Below are 17336 nucleotides of genomic sequence, written 5' to 3'. Positions count from 1 at the left end.
ATATAATAAGACGGATTTCCCTTTGTGGTCGATTCTGTTAACATATATTGAAATTTTTCAATTACTAACAGTATCTTATTTTATTTTTCATACATGATGAAAATACAAGGACATTAGACTCAGCTATGTTTATTTGGTGATGGCAACATTTTGGGGCAAAACAAAAAAAAATATGATAAACACTATATAAACTAAATAAATAATAGTTTTATAAATATCTTAATAAGAAAAAAGATAAATCATTAACACGTTCCGTTCAATCAACACAATGCTATAATAAATTTATTATGAAAGTGATAGACTGAAATAATGAAAGAGTGGTCGCGATGCATTGTTATTTGACTGGCGCTCCTATACTCGTATATCGACCGGGAAGCTAAGTTCCAGAACGTCGTAAAATGGTCGTCTGTTTCCGTAAGCTGTAACCTCCTAATACGGGATAGAAATAATTTTATTGCTTACTTACATGTAAATAATAAATAATATATAGATCTATATATTAATTTTCTATTTTATATCATATATCGCAACTCGGATACCTTCTCTGATTGAGTATTTGTAAATTCGAATCTAAGTCAGGAAAACATGTAGCTATATGTAAGAAATTGGCATAATATTAAGGTGTAGTGCTATTGTAAAAAAGAGTGACTTACCGTTAAGTTTTTTCTTAAAGAATAATTAATGAAAAAGGATTATTTCAAATAAAAAATATAATAGTTACATATACACGCTTAGATATTTTAAATATAAGTATGCTTAAGTTAACCTAACAGGAAAATAAATCTCCAAAAGTACTACCGTATAGCTTTTGAGGTTTTCTTTCATGTTTATTGAATAAGCTCACTAAGTCTTTTCAACCACGAGACCTAAACAATACAAAGGTGACTGCGAGACCACAACAAAAGCAACCACCAGTCCACCGAACAACGCGCAATCAAAACTCTAAAACGAAGCGCACACAATTAGACCACATTCACGCCCCGACGTTTGTATTCAAATTTCGAAGTGTATTACGATGACGTTTATTTTTTTTCTTTTAATATCTTTTGTTTGAAGGAATTTGTTGTGCTGCAATTTTTTTTATTTTTTTATTTTTGTTATTCCATTGGTATGTTATTAATTAAAAATGTAATATACATTACTCAAGGTCTAGAAATTATATTGGGTATACGTAAAAATATACGAAAGTAAAATCATAAAAAAAAAATCATTACAGTTCATTTAACACCACACATTTGAAACATAAGACATAAAATTTTAACATGAATATTTACTTTAAGCATGTTTAAGCGTAATATTTTTGCAATAATATGGCAAAATACTGGCACCTGTTACAACAAGTTATCACAAAACATATTAATTTCTAAGTGATGCAGCAACACGTTTCCGAACGTCAGCCTAATGCACTCTGTCATGTGTCAATAATAAATTGATGTGTCGTACGTGCCACAGATACTAACTAGTGTACTGAGTAGGTCAACATCTAACAAACAATGTCGCAAGTTGCAATTATTGTTATTTTCTAAGTTTAGATTTCTTAACTGTTCTGTAATATTGCATTGTACTTAAGTGTTATTTAATTTACGCCATTAGATTTGCCTGATTGCACGCAATGATTACGAGTTTTATTACCATTTAAGGTACATTTCATCAACGTTGGAAGATTTTGTCTCGACGAAAAACATTTCTATCTCTGGCAACTTATTTTAAAAAATAAAGTAATTAAAATATAATTCTAAAAATGTGTGTCCCGCCAAAATCGAATTGATCGCAACGATGATTTTCCTATTCATTCCATTATTATAGATGTTTTATAAACTTTCTTGATAGGTAAGCAATAAATGTCACAACGCAATTTACATGATGGAAAATGAGTGTCAGCAAGTCAGCGAAACATAGATAATGGGAGCCACACCGCTTTCCTCGCGAGGAACTAGGCCAACAACGCTAAGTGAAATTAAACACGATGACGGAAATGCATCGTAACTTGATGCTATCTTGACACAAGTAAATTGCTACAAATATAAAAAAAAACTTAATAGTATTTAGAAATCAATTTTTTAACTTCATATTTCATAATTCAAACACTAGTCTATGAGAAAGTATTTTTAAAAATTGTACACGACGATAGTTGTTTACTAAATTCTTTCACTTTTGGCAATTTTATTAGCACTTCAAATGTAACTATGACTAGTTCATTCACCTCATATACTACTATTGGCAAACAAACAACTTGTGCCTAAGAGGCGTGAGTTATTTTATACTAGTCAATTTACTTTTATCTGTAAACATAAATGTGTGGGAAAATAAAAATTTAATCTTATATTTAATTTGTCTTAAATGAGAAATGAAAACGAAATTATTAATACAGTTTTGTATTTGTCGATGAATCATTCAATGATTCACGATTATATATCAATTATAATCTATAGGATTATCAAAGTCAAATGGGATTTATCTCATGATATTGTAAAAATAATCAAGTAAAAGATTTCCATCAAGTCAGGGAAATGAAAGTAATGTAATTTTAAGTACATTCTGGGTGAAAATCGAAAATCAAACGCTACCCCACTACCTAAAGATGAATATGTAAGAATATTTTTTTGATACGTAAATTTCCCGTAATAAATAACATAAAAAAAATAGACCGAACTATAGATTAGATTAATAATTACAGATTTATAATAATAAAATAAGCATAAGAGCACGTGTTCTATACATGTTCACCGTAGCAGAAAGTGGGCCGTAACATTCGGTGATCGCGGCAAATGGTAAAGTCAACATTTATACAGACGATTGAAATCCAGAGATCATTTAAATCATATTTTTATGGTCTTTAAAAAACTATTAATTAATATTATAATAATAATAACATAAATTTTAATTTCATTACAAACATTTAATGAATAATTAAGAAATCGACCTGAATGTTCCAAGTAAAGCTAAGAAGTAAGAACCTACAAATAGCTTGTTTAAGTAGTATAAACAAAGAACCACCATTTTTAGGTAGACTTGAACAAAAACAATATTTCAATAGACTGAATTCTTCTATAGCCTCGTTAACTGCGGCGCACTATTATGGTTGAAATCATATACACAAAGGCACACCTCAAGGGCCGTTTTGTATATACAAGAAATATATTATTTCGCTTTGGCACTTATTCAGTTCTAATTTTTTGCAATATTTTTTCAAATATTCATAAAATATTTAAACTTTGTTATAATATTTCTTAAAAATAAGACTTAAAAATATCTATTACATGAAATCTTATTTTCATAATATTAACTATTAATTACCACCTGATATTTGACAGCAAATATGTGATTTACAATCAACGTGCACTCCGCTTACCTGCAACAAAAGAAGAAGTAGAAGATTAGAATGACGATACTAAAAGAAGAAATAAAATCGAGAAAACAAATCTTCTGAATATCGGCTCTTTAATCGGGCCACGTGACTTATTGACCGGATACAGGAGGGTGAAAGCGAAGTAAGTAATTAAACGTATTTCCATTCTGACAGTCCAAGTCAACAATTTATGTGACGTGACCACCCTGGAAAGCTATTGTGTTTCACTTCACGCCAGTCACTTGACGGACGTGGCAAGGGGAACCTAATGCTAGGAGACATTGTGTATTCTGATTTAGTACACGCTTTGCCGATTTTCTCATTGTTATTATAATTCTTTACACATCATGTTTGCTATACTCGAGGGAAATGGTCTATAAGAAATAAATGTAGACAGATAAAAGATAATTAAAAGTACAGATAAGTAAGATAAATTTATCTATAGCTAGCTAATCTCTTATGATAAAATAAATTAATTGTTAACAACTTATTTATACATGAGATATCTTGTAACTTAATTTAAAATTCTCTACCGGCTCTACTTTAATTAATGAATATCTTAAAGCATTAGTTCGATAGAGATATATATAATTGAGAGCCAGAAATATCTCGGCCCTTGTCCGTGGTAGTCGTAAATTAGATGAATTCGAGTTCCAGAACAACGGAATCATGTTAAGCACGCGGCCACGGGATCAGAAATAACGTACTATAATCCGTTAAACAAAGGGACCCGCACGTATACGGAGCGTACCAAAATATTTCTTATTACGTTAGTTTAAATCACAAATTCCCGTATTTAACTATTGTTTCCTAAATATATAGTAATGCTATACAAAGACAGCCAGAAAAAACAATACAACACGTTCCTCCGAACAGGAATTCATCTCGTTATATACCCCGTAAAAGGATTGTGATTTCTTTTTATCTCATTGAGATGTGAAATTATTTTTTAATTGACCGCAGTATTAAGGCATTTTTATAAATAAATACTTTAATGGTGAATACTCGTTACTGATGCTGACCAGTTTTTTTTTAAAAATAAGTACACTGTGATCTCGAAGAAGAATAAATTACAGCAAAGATTTGTCGATTATAAAAAGATTTTAAAGTGTGTTTTTATTAATAATTCGAATAATAAAAATATGACATTTTACTTCCCAATCTCGTATTTGAAGTATAAAATCGATTAATCATCGGGTGTATTCGTGAATTATACGATAGGTTCCTTTGATTTGTAATTCAATCGACCGGCCATATAATTAGATTTAAAAGCGAGTCCAGTATTAAATATAAAAGAACACTTGTACTAGTAATATTCGCTTTACCAAGTATGTGTTTCCTGTCTCTATGCTTCATAAATATTATTTATATGTGTGCTGGTATTTCATTAAATTCAATTATATAAAATATATCCAATTTATTCTTAATTTTTTTGTCATCATCATCAACAGCCATCTTTTGTCCACTGCTGGACATAGGCCATCCCCAATTCTCGCCACCACAGTCGATCCTCAGCTTTGGAACCACCCACTTCCCTCCAACCTCTTTAATTAATTTTAATTTTAACTTGATTTTTTTTGTAATATAATAGAATTAAATTAATATATGAAAATAGTTGGTTAAGTAACATTTTTTTTTTAATTGTTGTGAATATTATGTCCATATAACATATTTCTGAAGTACAGTAAGACAGATATTTTTTAGACACAATCTTTTTGTTCGGTTAGGTCAATATTTAAGAATACTTGAACTGCTTGAACATACTCGTAATTTACATTTTAACAGTGCTCTATAAATAAATAGACTAAGAATTTAGGTACGTATACAAGTATTTTAAAAATAACTTTCAAGTTCTACATATATGCTGTATTCATATATTAATGATTCCTTTCTTATCAAGCACACTGATAACCTAATGACTTAATATCACTCCATTATCCTTTCCACATATGAAGATATGATAAAACTCAATGTTTTTTAATTGTACTTTATTTTAACCAGTATGATCTAATAATGTGTATAAAAAAACTTAAGAAATTTTAAACGTATTTTTGGTTATGGCTAGATATCGTTTTGTTATTTTAATGTATTCGACTGTTAAGTATATAAAATATTAAAATTGATATATGTTTTATTATAAAAAATGAAGTCATGATTTAAAAAAAAATACAGTCGAATTGATAACCTCCTTTTCTTACAGAAGTCGGTTAAAAAAGTAAAAGAGAGGCCGTCGTGGCGCAGGGGCCGTGTGACGACTATAAACTACTAGGTTGTGGTTTTGATTCATACTTGAAGAATTCAAATATTGAATATTTTCATTTCCTCGCTCTGGTAACGAGGCAGAGCGCGGCGTTGAGTTCCGCCACTCAGCACACAATGCCTCGAGAATTCGGCAGAAACTGGTGAATTAAAGTGTCTTAATAGGACCGGGGAAAAGAAAAAGTATGTCGATAAAAAACTATTTACTACTTTCACATGCAACTTTTCCTATAACTCCGAGAGAGATGTTTCAAAAGATAAGACAATAAAGAATTATTATTATCTAACAGAATCTACATACATACTGTATAAAATCTCAATTTAACATTCTTTCTCTCATCCTTATTTAGACGTGGTTTCCCCACATATGGATATGAGCAACTTAATTTAACCACCTGCAGGCGACAAGAGCATCGTAATGACAGGCTCGAATGTATCATTTAAAAATTTATTTTAATGATATATACTGTCTACAAATTCGTACTCTATAATATAATGTGAATAACTTTCAAAAGTATGCGCCACGAAAAGTGGGTTAATATCTGTTTCCTTAAAAGATATGCAATTTAAAAGTTAAAAATATTACAGAAATATCCTCATTATAAGACGAGCTAAGCGAAACTCAAGGGGGCAGACACAACCTCCATATATTTTCTCGTGCGCTTCTTCATATTTTTGAAGACACATTTTTAGCCCCTATCCCATAAATAGGAAATGGTAATTTATATGAGACTCCCATATATTTTGATTCTGAGGGCGTGTAAAAAAACTTGGCTCTACATAAGGTATATACTCGTATAATATTTTGTAAGTTCGTTGTACACCATTCATGAAATAGTTAAATCTAAATAATAGCTTTCAAAGGCTTTCAACGTGGTTCTTAAAAGATTTATTACGAATAATAACAGAGCCGGTACAATATAAGTTCGAGTTCATCAATGCGTGGGACGCTGTTGCAAAATTGTACTGTATTGTACAGTTTGTATGTTCGAACCTTGATCCATAAAATATAAATTAAAATTATTATTTCCTTTAGTTACTTTTGCTATCTATAAAATAAGCAAAAAATACAGAAAAAATGACTTCTTGTCTATCCTTCCAAATACGAGATACATATCATAAAAATATTATAATTAACATACAAATTGTTTATTTTAATTTAAAACTTATACAGTAATTCTAAAGAATTTAAGCATGAATAGAATTATCGTATACTTAAATCTATTTTGATGTTATCGAGCCTATTAACAGAGAAATGGGTCCGATAAAAACTCGGACAAGTTTAATGACGGCATTACATCTAGTCTCTAGGCATAGTGACAAAAAACAAGTGAAACCGGGTCTTCGCCCACGCAAATTCCATGTGACACAAGAGCCGCTGCCAACGTGCAGTCTTGCTACACCTGCACTATAAACTGCAGTTCAGTTGCAATTCTTAAATAGAAGTATGGAGTCTAATATACTAATATCATAGATTAATGAATTGTAAATTCGTTTTTTACTATTTTGTGGAGAGTGATCCATAAAGTATAAAATATATTTTTTTATTTTTAATTATAAACATAACTAAATACTAGTACTATTTTGTATATTGACCTGTTATTTTGTTAATATATGAAGTTGAACTAAGTTAACGATGATTTTGATATTTATGAATGTTGCATTTCTTAAACAGTTGAAATTTGCTTAATAAACGTTAATAAATAAATGAACTAAGTTAACGATGATTTTGATATTTATGAATGTTGCATTTCTTAAACAGTTGAAATTTGCTTAATAAACGTTAATAAATGAACCTTCCGTCCAATATTTCACTAATTCAAATATTTTCAGTTTTTGAAATAGTTTAATAATCATTTTCCTAAAAAGATTTAAAGCTACAAGAAAATATATTACAAGATCAGTTAAATATGTACTTCAACTTGCGATAAACTCTGTCAACATCCTGAACCGACGCGACGGACTGTATTTCGAATACGAATTATATTTCTACTAAAACCTAAATATTATTTACTTATAGAATTCAAATGTTTCTCATGAAATATATGTACTACTATGAAATAAATATTCTTAGTTATTAGCAAGTATAATAGTAGAGTGCTCCTGTCGTGAGGTCGATATTTAAATAGAGTTTACGCCATCTTGACGTGCAAGTTAATTGAAATGTATTATGCAAAAGCATCGCAAATAATACAATATTATTCAACTCGTGAGGGCAACGCACTGCTGATTCATACACGAATTTCAAGATTAGGACGAGTATTCGAGCTGGTACCTAAATATAGACCGGAAAGTTCGACTTAACATTTAGAATTTGTGCTTGTTTTTAAGAATGAAAGGATATTGGACTTATATGTTATATTTTTTTATTGAGAAATACCTTTTCTAACAAATTTACAGATTAATATGTTTTACAGATTATGCTACAATTGTTTTCTATATTCATAATAGATATGTCGTTTTATATTCTTTTTATAAATATTATCCTCAAAACGCATATTTTTCTCCATAATTTATCCCATGGTTTCAGTGGAGTTTGAAATTTGGAAGATGACTCACTGTTTCATGATGATTCACTATTTCATGGAGACTGCACTCCATAAATGAGCTCATCTTGACGCTCGATACTGTTGGTGACTGTTATTTCCTTGTTGTTGACGAGGTCAAATCTTAAAATTATATCTCTACAAATAATAAACTTCTAAAAAAACTAATTACTTTACAACAAATTACTAACAATTTTTCTATTTTTTGTAGAACCTGATCGAGTTTATTTGTTTTCAACTTACAATACCTCACTCCTGAACGCAGACTTCCTTTATGGACCGCAGCCATCCTGATCTTGGACAACTCGTGTACATCCGATGCCAGCCTTCTTCAAATTATCTCTTCACCAAGCTGCACGTCCTACACTGCTCATACCAAAGCCTGCCGGCTCCATCGACAGCCAATTCACCCGGTTATATGCTGGCCATATTAACCAGTTTTACTATGGTTCTTAGTGACTTTAGTTATCTGGCGAATGACTTCATTACTCAAAAACACGCATGACATCATTAACTTGTTGATGTATAATTTTGTCAAGTAATATAAATAGTTTGTTTTATTGTAGGTACGTGTTAATTTCCGGGAGTATTTTTAAAATTATAAGAAAATATTTTTATTAATAAATGGACTAACCATTTATCGAAGAAGGTTATAGGTTATATAAATTGCTTGTTTACAGTACAATAATAAATTAATACAAAAAAGACAATGAGCACATCTAATTACATAATTACAGTCGTCATTTGTATTTCTACAAAAAAAAAATCATCCATTATCTCTGGCTATGCCTTCCTAACGACCACTCGTATAAATTTAGTTCCCATAATTCTATTCGATAAGGTATTGTTATAATGGCATATTATTGACCTTAAGATTGCCTTTTAAGGCTTTCGATACGATATGTCTAAGTCGGGCAATCTGAAACAAACATAACTATCAAAGCAAATGTTACGGTAAAACCGGTTGACGTTACGTTATTAAATCCGTAACATGCGGTCAATTATAGATGTGCGCTCTCAATACTGGCTGAGAAAAACGGGCAACCATTAGACGAACAGTTACGTAAAACGCAATATATTTTACAAGTGTTCTTGGATTTCTGAAAATTTCACCATAGAAAAAATCAGCCTCACCCTGTCTGCGGGGACAGCAGGGTGAGCAGAGGAAACCTAGAGCAGTGCTGAATTCTGGAGCCAAGGATAAAATTACCAAATATATGTTTGTCTGGTGAATTCACAATATCTTTTTTTATTATCAAAAAAGTAAAAACCACATATGTCGTGTGTGAATATTTTTTAGACACATGTCTAATGCGTTATAGAGTTGATTGCGTCAATTTTGTAACATTCTTTTATTTAATTGTTTTACTGTAATTATCTTTTAGGTTATCAAATTTTAACCCCAGTTGTCAAATGCCAGATATTTAAAGGCACAAATAATTATTATATACTAGGGACTCGAGCGCGGCTTCGCTCGCTTAAACTTTACTTTATATTATAGCTTAAGGAAAATATATATATAATATTATATATTTTCCAATATATGATTTCTAAATATATTATATACAAAGAGAAGAAATAATCAGTTAAGTAGTTTTGTCGTGAAAAAGTAACAAACAAACTTACATTCACATTTTTAATATTAGTATGATTTAAAAGTATTTTTATTTTCTTTTCTTCTGTGTTTTCAGACAAGGCCACCTCACCACCTCATGAAATATCTCTGAGAAAGGGTGTCAAGTTTCTTAACAGTAGCTTCCTTCTGCCTACTCGGCTTAAAAATAATAGGAATATTCAGTATATGAATCATTATTCGTTGCATATATTTCTTCGATAAATTATATAATTACCGTAGATATATACTTATATAAAAAGTAATTATTAATAATAATAGGCTTCACGCCGAATTTTTCGAGGCATTCCGTATTGAGTGGCGGAACTCAACGCCGAGTTTTTACCTTGGTGCCAAAGAGACAAAAATTTAAGTGAGTGAGTATCGAACCCACAACCGTCGCGTTCCAGTCACGCTCTTATGCCCTTGGCCTCTATATATACATATTTATATATAAAGTAATTATATATAATAAAAAAGCACTGTCTGTCACAAAGGCAATTAAGATATGTTTTTTATCTTAATACAGCATCTTCAGATCGGCTTCATCCAGACCGTTAGCGCCAGTAACAGTACATGTGATCGAGTCACAATGCCACCCGGTGACCGCTCCATACAACTACTTGTTTCCATTTACAGAGCGTGCCCTAGACAAGTAATTATGTCTATTACAGATTTAATAAATATATCTACGTCATTTACTCTCTAGGTTAAGGTGTATTAGTAGTAAAATTGGAAATACATTAAGTAAAGTAAAAATCTTTTTTTTGTCCTTTTTTTCAGCCTCACATTGTATTCCGCATGTATCAGGGTATAGGCAGTGGGAAGCTAGTGTTAAAACACTCCTCTCCTCATTTTGCGCGGAGTTCTGGAGGCGTGTTAAAGTAGCGGAACTTAACGCCGCGGCTTAATTGGCCTCAAAAGTAATTAAATTCATATTTTATCTAAATCGCCATTCTTTTAGCACAATTGGAACTTCGTCACTGTATTTGTTAGTAGGTTTTCTTAAGCGTGGGTGTTACATTAAATTCCATTTAATTTATACTACCTATAGTTATTTTCTATGGTTTGATTAACTTCAAGTCGTAAGATTTGTGCACTCAAAACTCAATGTTTTTAAATGAGCGGAGAACTAATTAATTTAACTCTAATAAAAAAATTCACCTGTAAAATGTAAGGGATAGAAGAAAGCGGTAGAGTTTCCGCCTAATTTTAATTTTCGAGACAGCATGTTGTATGGCGCAACTCAACACGGTTTTTCTTGGTTCCAGCTCGAGAAAATGAAAATAATTCATTTCCACGAGTTCAATCAAATCTACAGCTGCCGCGGTTACAGTCAGGGAATGAATGGAATCGAATGAAGTGGCTTAAATTAATTTCCAACAAAAACAACATTGTAATTTAATTTTCCAGACATTGGAAACTTGAGAAAACCGCATATAAATAACTAGAGTATGTAATAATGTATGAAATGCATCTCGAGGCAAAGGTAGAGAGTTTCGTAACGGTTATATCCCTGCCAACTGTAAATGAAATGCGATCGTCAACCCAGTTATCAGTTGACGATTGCGGAATTTCTATAATATTTCAAGTAATAATAAAAAAATAAATGCGAATATATTTAAAAATATTAATATAAATAAGCAGATTATTATTACTAGCTAGTCTGAGCTAGTTTAGTAGTTAACTGGCTCTTTTTTGCTTCTCGTTGTATGTATCCCACACTAAGCAGGCAGAGGGAACTTGGGAACCTAGTGTTTAGACACTCCGTTCCCATTTCTCCCAGTGGAAATCGAACCCACAACCATCGGATTTACAGTCATACGCTCGTCCCCCTGCGTCATGAATGGCCTATATATTATATACATTTATTTCAAATCAAATTACTAGAAACATAAACTAGTTCGTAATACCAATTATTTCAACGGACAGACAGAACAGACACTAGAAGCTGACACCGCAAGCCGCTATTTTATATACCTACGACAATTTGCTCTTAGTATAAAAGCTTATCTCTAGCTAGGAATAACTAAGCAAATATGTGAATCATTTAATTCCGCTAAATTACTGAGTAATACTATGAGATGAGATTTCCATAAACCAATATGACTGACATACGTTGAAATTAATCTTTTGATATAACAGTAAATTAAAACTTACTCATAATTTTATGTTTAGTTTGTATTTACTTATATTGCTATTTATATTTCAAAAAATTAATAAAAAATAAAGATTTCAATTTAAAATCTATAACATAAGGTTTACTTAACGGATCTTTAACTGTAAAGAAGCAATACCACGCGGCATCACAGTTACGTAAATTGGACTTATTTTATAGGTATTCATTTAAATGGAGAAAATAGAGTCTCAAGTATATGTAAAAATATAAATTTAATTATTTGTTATATGAAAATATAATTTCAATATTATGGTGACGGTCTATAAGAACTAGTAATAAAAATTAAGGAATTTTACTGTCACATATTGCCTTAAAATAAATAATAAACCTTACTTTAATTTACCGCATTCAAAACCAGGAAAAAAACAGTATCAATTTGTGGTCTTGAATTAAATTAAATCCATAATATTATTGTAGGATTTATTATACAATGCAAATACGCTCTGTTGATTTGGTGGTAGGTATATAATGTATACGTTTGGAACGGTCTTTGGAACGATTGCTACTCATTTAATTTAATTAAAATATTTTATGTTTATATTCAATTACTGTAGGTTTAAGAACATCTATTATAATTAACAAATTCCGTGTTTTTCACGTGGTCATTAAAGTAATTTGAACATATTTAAATGCTCGCAACGTTAACGAAGGTACAATACGAGTATGTAAGTTCAACCATCTACAGAATACTCTTTGATAATTGAATGCCTCGATAGTGATTATGAATGACTGTCAGGTTAGAATTATTTTGTCTAATTATATGAATTATTTATAATTCAGATCGGATTTGATTATGAAGTGACGCTTGTAAGTGTTTTATTAGAATTTAGGTAGGTAACTGTACATGTAAATAAAATACCTAAGTATACAATCTAGTTAATACTTATAAATAACTTTTATAAAAATAGAATTTGGGATATAGAAAAAATTTTTATTTGTTAAAATTGTTTTAAAACTATTTGGCAATCTTGGGAAAAACTACATAAAAAAATAAGTTAACGTTCACACTTGAAATTTGTTAAGTAAAATTAAAATTTTCATATAAAAAAGACGTAGGGTTAAATGTAAATCAAAAGAATATAACTTCCACTAATAATAATATTGACGGACCCACATAGGAGCTTACCTGAGTCCTATTGTACCATAAAACTCGTTAGCTCGGACACGGTTCTGAGAACGAAACATCAAAAGGTAAAGTGTCCTTAGAAGAATTATCCTCTTCCAAAGGCTTTTCATATATTTTACTTAAGTCTTCGATAATATTCAATAACTTTCTATCAACTGTGCAATAACAAAGCAGTATTGTAATAATAACAATTATTGTTAACGCTGTTAAATATTTCACAATTTCGCGATATAAATAGTTACATATATAAGAGATTCATATATATATATACATACATATATAAATTATTAGGATAAACCAGTTCATTAAATATATGAATGTGTACTATATTGTATTATATTACAAATATAGTTTAAAAAGTATATATAACATCCCACAGTAAGCATTTTAGAAGCTGTCTTTTTACCATAACAAGGGAGGCAGTACGAGTACAATGGGCACGCCTGAGGAATTCCTAACTAGGTGTAAACTGTAGCTTCCTTCACTAGATTTTGTATGTTGCGTAAATTTACTAAACATATATATAAAATGTATTATAAAATAGTAATTTTATTCCTTTTTCGTATGTCGCTGTCATATTGTAGAATTTACTGAAATTCGAAATGAAAAAGTCGCACCTTTTGTATATCGACTAGCTTTATAAGCTCACATTATGATCGACCATTGGTCGATGATATTACGCATATTGTCAATTTCAATCTTTTTGGCTCATGCTGTATCTCACATATAGCAAGATACGCAGAAGGAACCTAGAAGAAACCTAAGACTGGCCGTCCTCCACTTCCGAACCCACACTCCACCCGCCGAATCGATAGTAGTATGTTCAATGAAATGAAAATTTTAACCAATTTATTACGCGTTCTTAAATAAAGGATTCATTTTTAATTGAAAATATAAAAATAAAGTTAGTCTATTATAATTAAACAAATTCTCAATAGTGTTTTATATTTTAAGGTAATATTAATTTTGTTATATTAAATATATTTTTACGAAAGAAACAATAAAAACATATCCAAAATGAACATTTAGCGAAAGTGGTCAAGTTCGTCTTTTGACTCAATTCATTCCATATAAGAGGCTAAGCTGCGCAGACGTTCAATTAGACGGAATGTGCCCCTGCAGCTCGCACTATATACAGTGTGATAATAGTTACATATATAAAATATTATGTTATATATTTTTCACAGAAATATTAATAGTCTTATCAACAACATTAATGAAAATTTATTCTTAATTGGACGTACCAAATTTTTAGCACCTAATTAAGTTCTGTAATATAAAATTATCGAACTCAAATGACTTAAAATGACTAAAAAATATCTGCACTAAAACCGCTCGCCTCAGTTAATTAATAACATCGGCAAGGAAGTGTTACTTATTAACTTAAAAATTATCGGTTTATCGCATCCTTAGTACATTTTAGAGTTGCGGAAATTTAAATAAAAAATTTTATCCTGTATTGACTAGTACTACTAAAATGTAAACTATTTAAAAACATGAAGGTAACAACCTGTACACAGGTAACTATATAAGGCAGCTCCACAATGGCCTGAGAACTGAGCTCATTTGAGAAGAAAACACTGTGGCGCGCTAAGTCGCTTTTAAAAGCATCTTGCAATTTTTCAAATCTATAGCTTATGCTTAAAACATGTGAATTTCCTCTGTAGAGCTTATTATCATCACTCATCTCTTACATTTGCAGCATAGGTAACCCAGTCACACCGACATCATTACGATCTTAAACTTAACTTACTGGATAAATGCCAACACAATTTTTTTTATCAGATGTGTAAAACATTTTTTTATGTCTTAAATATTGTTTTTTTATTGATACATACATACATAGCTTCACGCTTTATTCCTAGCGGGATAGTCAGGGAGAACGAAGCGCCAAACGGTCTCTACATACTGCTTTCGCTTCATCCACTATCATCAACCTCTTCATACATGCCCTCCGGGTGATCCTGATGCTTTTTATGTGTCCTCCAGTATGTTAGATACTGTGTTTTCGAAGGTCGACCGAGGTCTTCCTCTATTGGTTTTATTGATAAACTATTATTGATTGATGATTACAATTTATTGATTTACTCTCGATTTGAATTCACGTTAAACTAATCTCACATTTTGTAAAAACGTCTCATTACTTTTTATAAGTATCACTTACTCTGTAATTTTCCGTATCTTTTTATATCGCTTAGGAGTTATAAAGATACCTCATGGTTATTAAATATAGCAGTGAGTATACTCTCCTTGAGCTAAGCAAACAGAGGGCAGCAGCGTCGCTAAATATGATATCAACAGGATTATCACTATTTATCTGAGTGGATAGATAACGACCAAATCAACACGGGCGCCATGTCTCGTAGCTTTATCGCGGTGTACTTGTACTTACCTGATTCTAATTTATATTTTAACTGAAGCTTAAAATACATTTTATCTTATAAATAAAACAGCTTCACTCTGTATCCCGCACACAGCAGGGTAGGCAGAGGGAACCTAGTGTTGAGACACTCCGTTCCCCACTTTCTGCCGAATTCTGGAGGCATTGCATGTTGAGCATTTTATCTTATAATTAATAATATTCTAAATATAGGTTCTAATACAACAGTAGTGAAATATTGTAAAAAAATACAATTTTATTCATCAACTTAAATTTTTAATCATGTTAAAATGAACTATCTTCTGTCAGTATGGGCAAACCATGACCTTGCCGCCAACGAAGGCTGCGCTTCGTACAAGGCTGCCTTTTAACGAAATAAAAACAAAACGACAACGCAAAGACCTGTTACAAAAAATAAACTAATAAATCGAACGATGTTCCAAGCGAGTGCGTTGGACCGAAAATTTTTCTTTTATTTTTGATTTGTAATTTTTTACACAACGTAAATTCTTTACAGCATAACTCTTTTTTATTATATTTTTGGTTCAGTCAGTTTATCTTCTTGTAACTACTTTTAATGAGTAAGTCTAGTATTGCTATAGAATGTTTATGATATTGTAATAAATGGTACAATTTAAACAAATTATAAATGTGAAAATAACTTAAATAATATAAAAAATGTGGAAATAATTGCGTGGTTCATTAACGGCTTAACGTCTACGATTTTAATTTGAAAAAAATAAAAACACAGCAGTTAGAAACACAGACTGTTTTAAATTCCGATAGCTCTGGTACCGCGTTTTGGTTAAGGTATATTCGGAGGTCAGTGGTTAATAATAATCTATTTAAAATGTCCACAAATGACCACAGGCAAAGCCAAACAACTAGTATATGTATATCATAACTATATTTATAACAAACGGTTTTCGCGTCCATCATAGCTGTTATTCGTCAGATATCAAGTTGTCGGGAGATTATTGCATATGTAGAGCATGGACGAGGGGCAGATGGTGCGAATTGGGTTACACTGATATGATAATACTATTGACCGTATGGTATGCCATGGATAACGCTATTTGGAATTTGTTATAATATTTTAGTTTATTTAGATTATTATTTGCCAAATAGGTTTAAATGGCTTTTTTGAGAAGAACAAGGATTCGTTTATGTATCGAGTAGTTACGTACCTATAAACAAGGGTGACAGAAAATAAGAAAGAAAAGGAAAAAACCTGAGATAATATAGTGTGAAAATTGAAATTAACAGAGAAATTGATTTGATGACATGAGAGGAGATGACGATGAGTGGATGTAAAGACTTTCTTTCATGTTATTATAGCAGTAAATAATCTATCACAAGGGGTCCGTAAAAACAATTAGTAAAACTTATTACTACCCCTATAATTCTGAATACCCCGGCTGTTACTGAGACACGTGACCGACTCATTTCAGTGACCATCAAAACGATGATCAGTTCTTATTTTCGCTTTTTCTATTTAAAATAAAATAATATATACTAAGAAATAAATATAATAAGAAATGAAATATAAAATTACTTATTGTAGGCCACGTTATTTAAACTTTTTTTATTTATGTAGCTCCATCATGGGCGTAGTAATGTACAAAATTTCATATAAATCTACGTAATGTCTGGGTAATATGAAAAATCTTGTATAATAACAATAAAAAATTAAATTTTAATCTGTAAAGTGTAACAATGTCGAGTTTATAAATCGGATCTACTTCGAATATATTTATTTTTTCTATATTAAAAAAATATATTTTCCTGAAGATGTAATAAATATTATATTGGCAATTTTATAAAATTAGTTTCAAAGAAATACGGAAATATATCATTTTTAATAAATCGTTCCTTCTAGTGTACT

The 17336-nt window shown here is 30.7% G+C and overlaps 1 protein-coding gene and 1 long non-coding RNA gene across 3 annotated transcripts in view; one reads left to right on the top strand and one right to left on the bottom strand.

The window, feature by feature from the left end:
- Positions 1–17336, bottom strand: part of mew (multiple edematous wings) — a 54077-nt gene that overhangs the window by 34149 nt on the left and 2592 nt on the right. The window lies entirely within an intron of this gene.
- Positions 1452–9575, top strand: LOC146533970 (uncharacterized). The gene is made up of 3 exons (XR_014878565.1): positions 1452–1640; positions 1831–2007; positions 8366–9575. It is a non-coding gene; the product is annotated as an uncharacterized LOC146533970 (long non-coding RNA).

This window comes from Heliconius melpomene, chromosome 12 (assembly GCF_056956725.1).
Source record: "Heliconius melpomene rosina isolate 202511_hmr_F chromosome 12, ASM5695672v1, whole genome shotgun sequence".
In the NCBI taxonomy this organism is placed as follows: domain Eukaryota; kingdom Metazoa; phylum Arthropoda; class Insecta; order Lepidoptera; family Nymphalidae; genus Heliconius; species Heliconius melpomene.
Note: the sequence above shows the minus strand (reverse complement) of the source record. Positions and strands in the feature narration are given on the sequence as shown.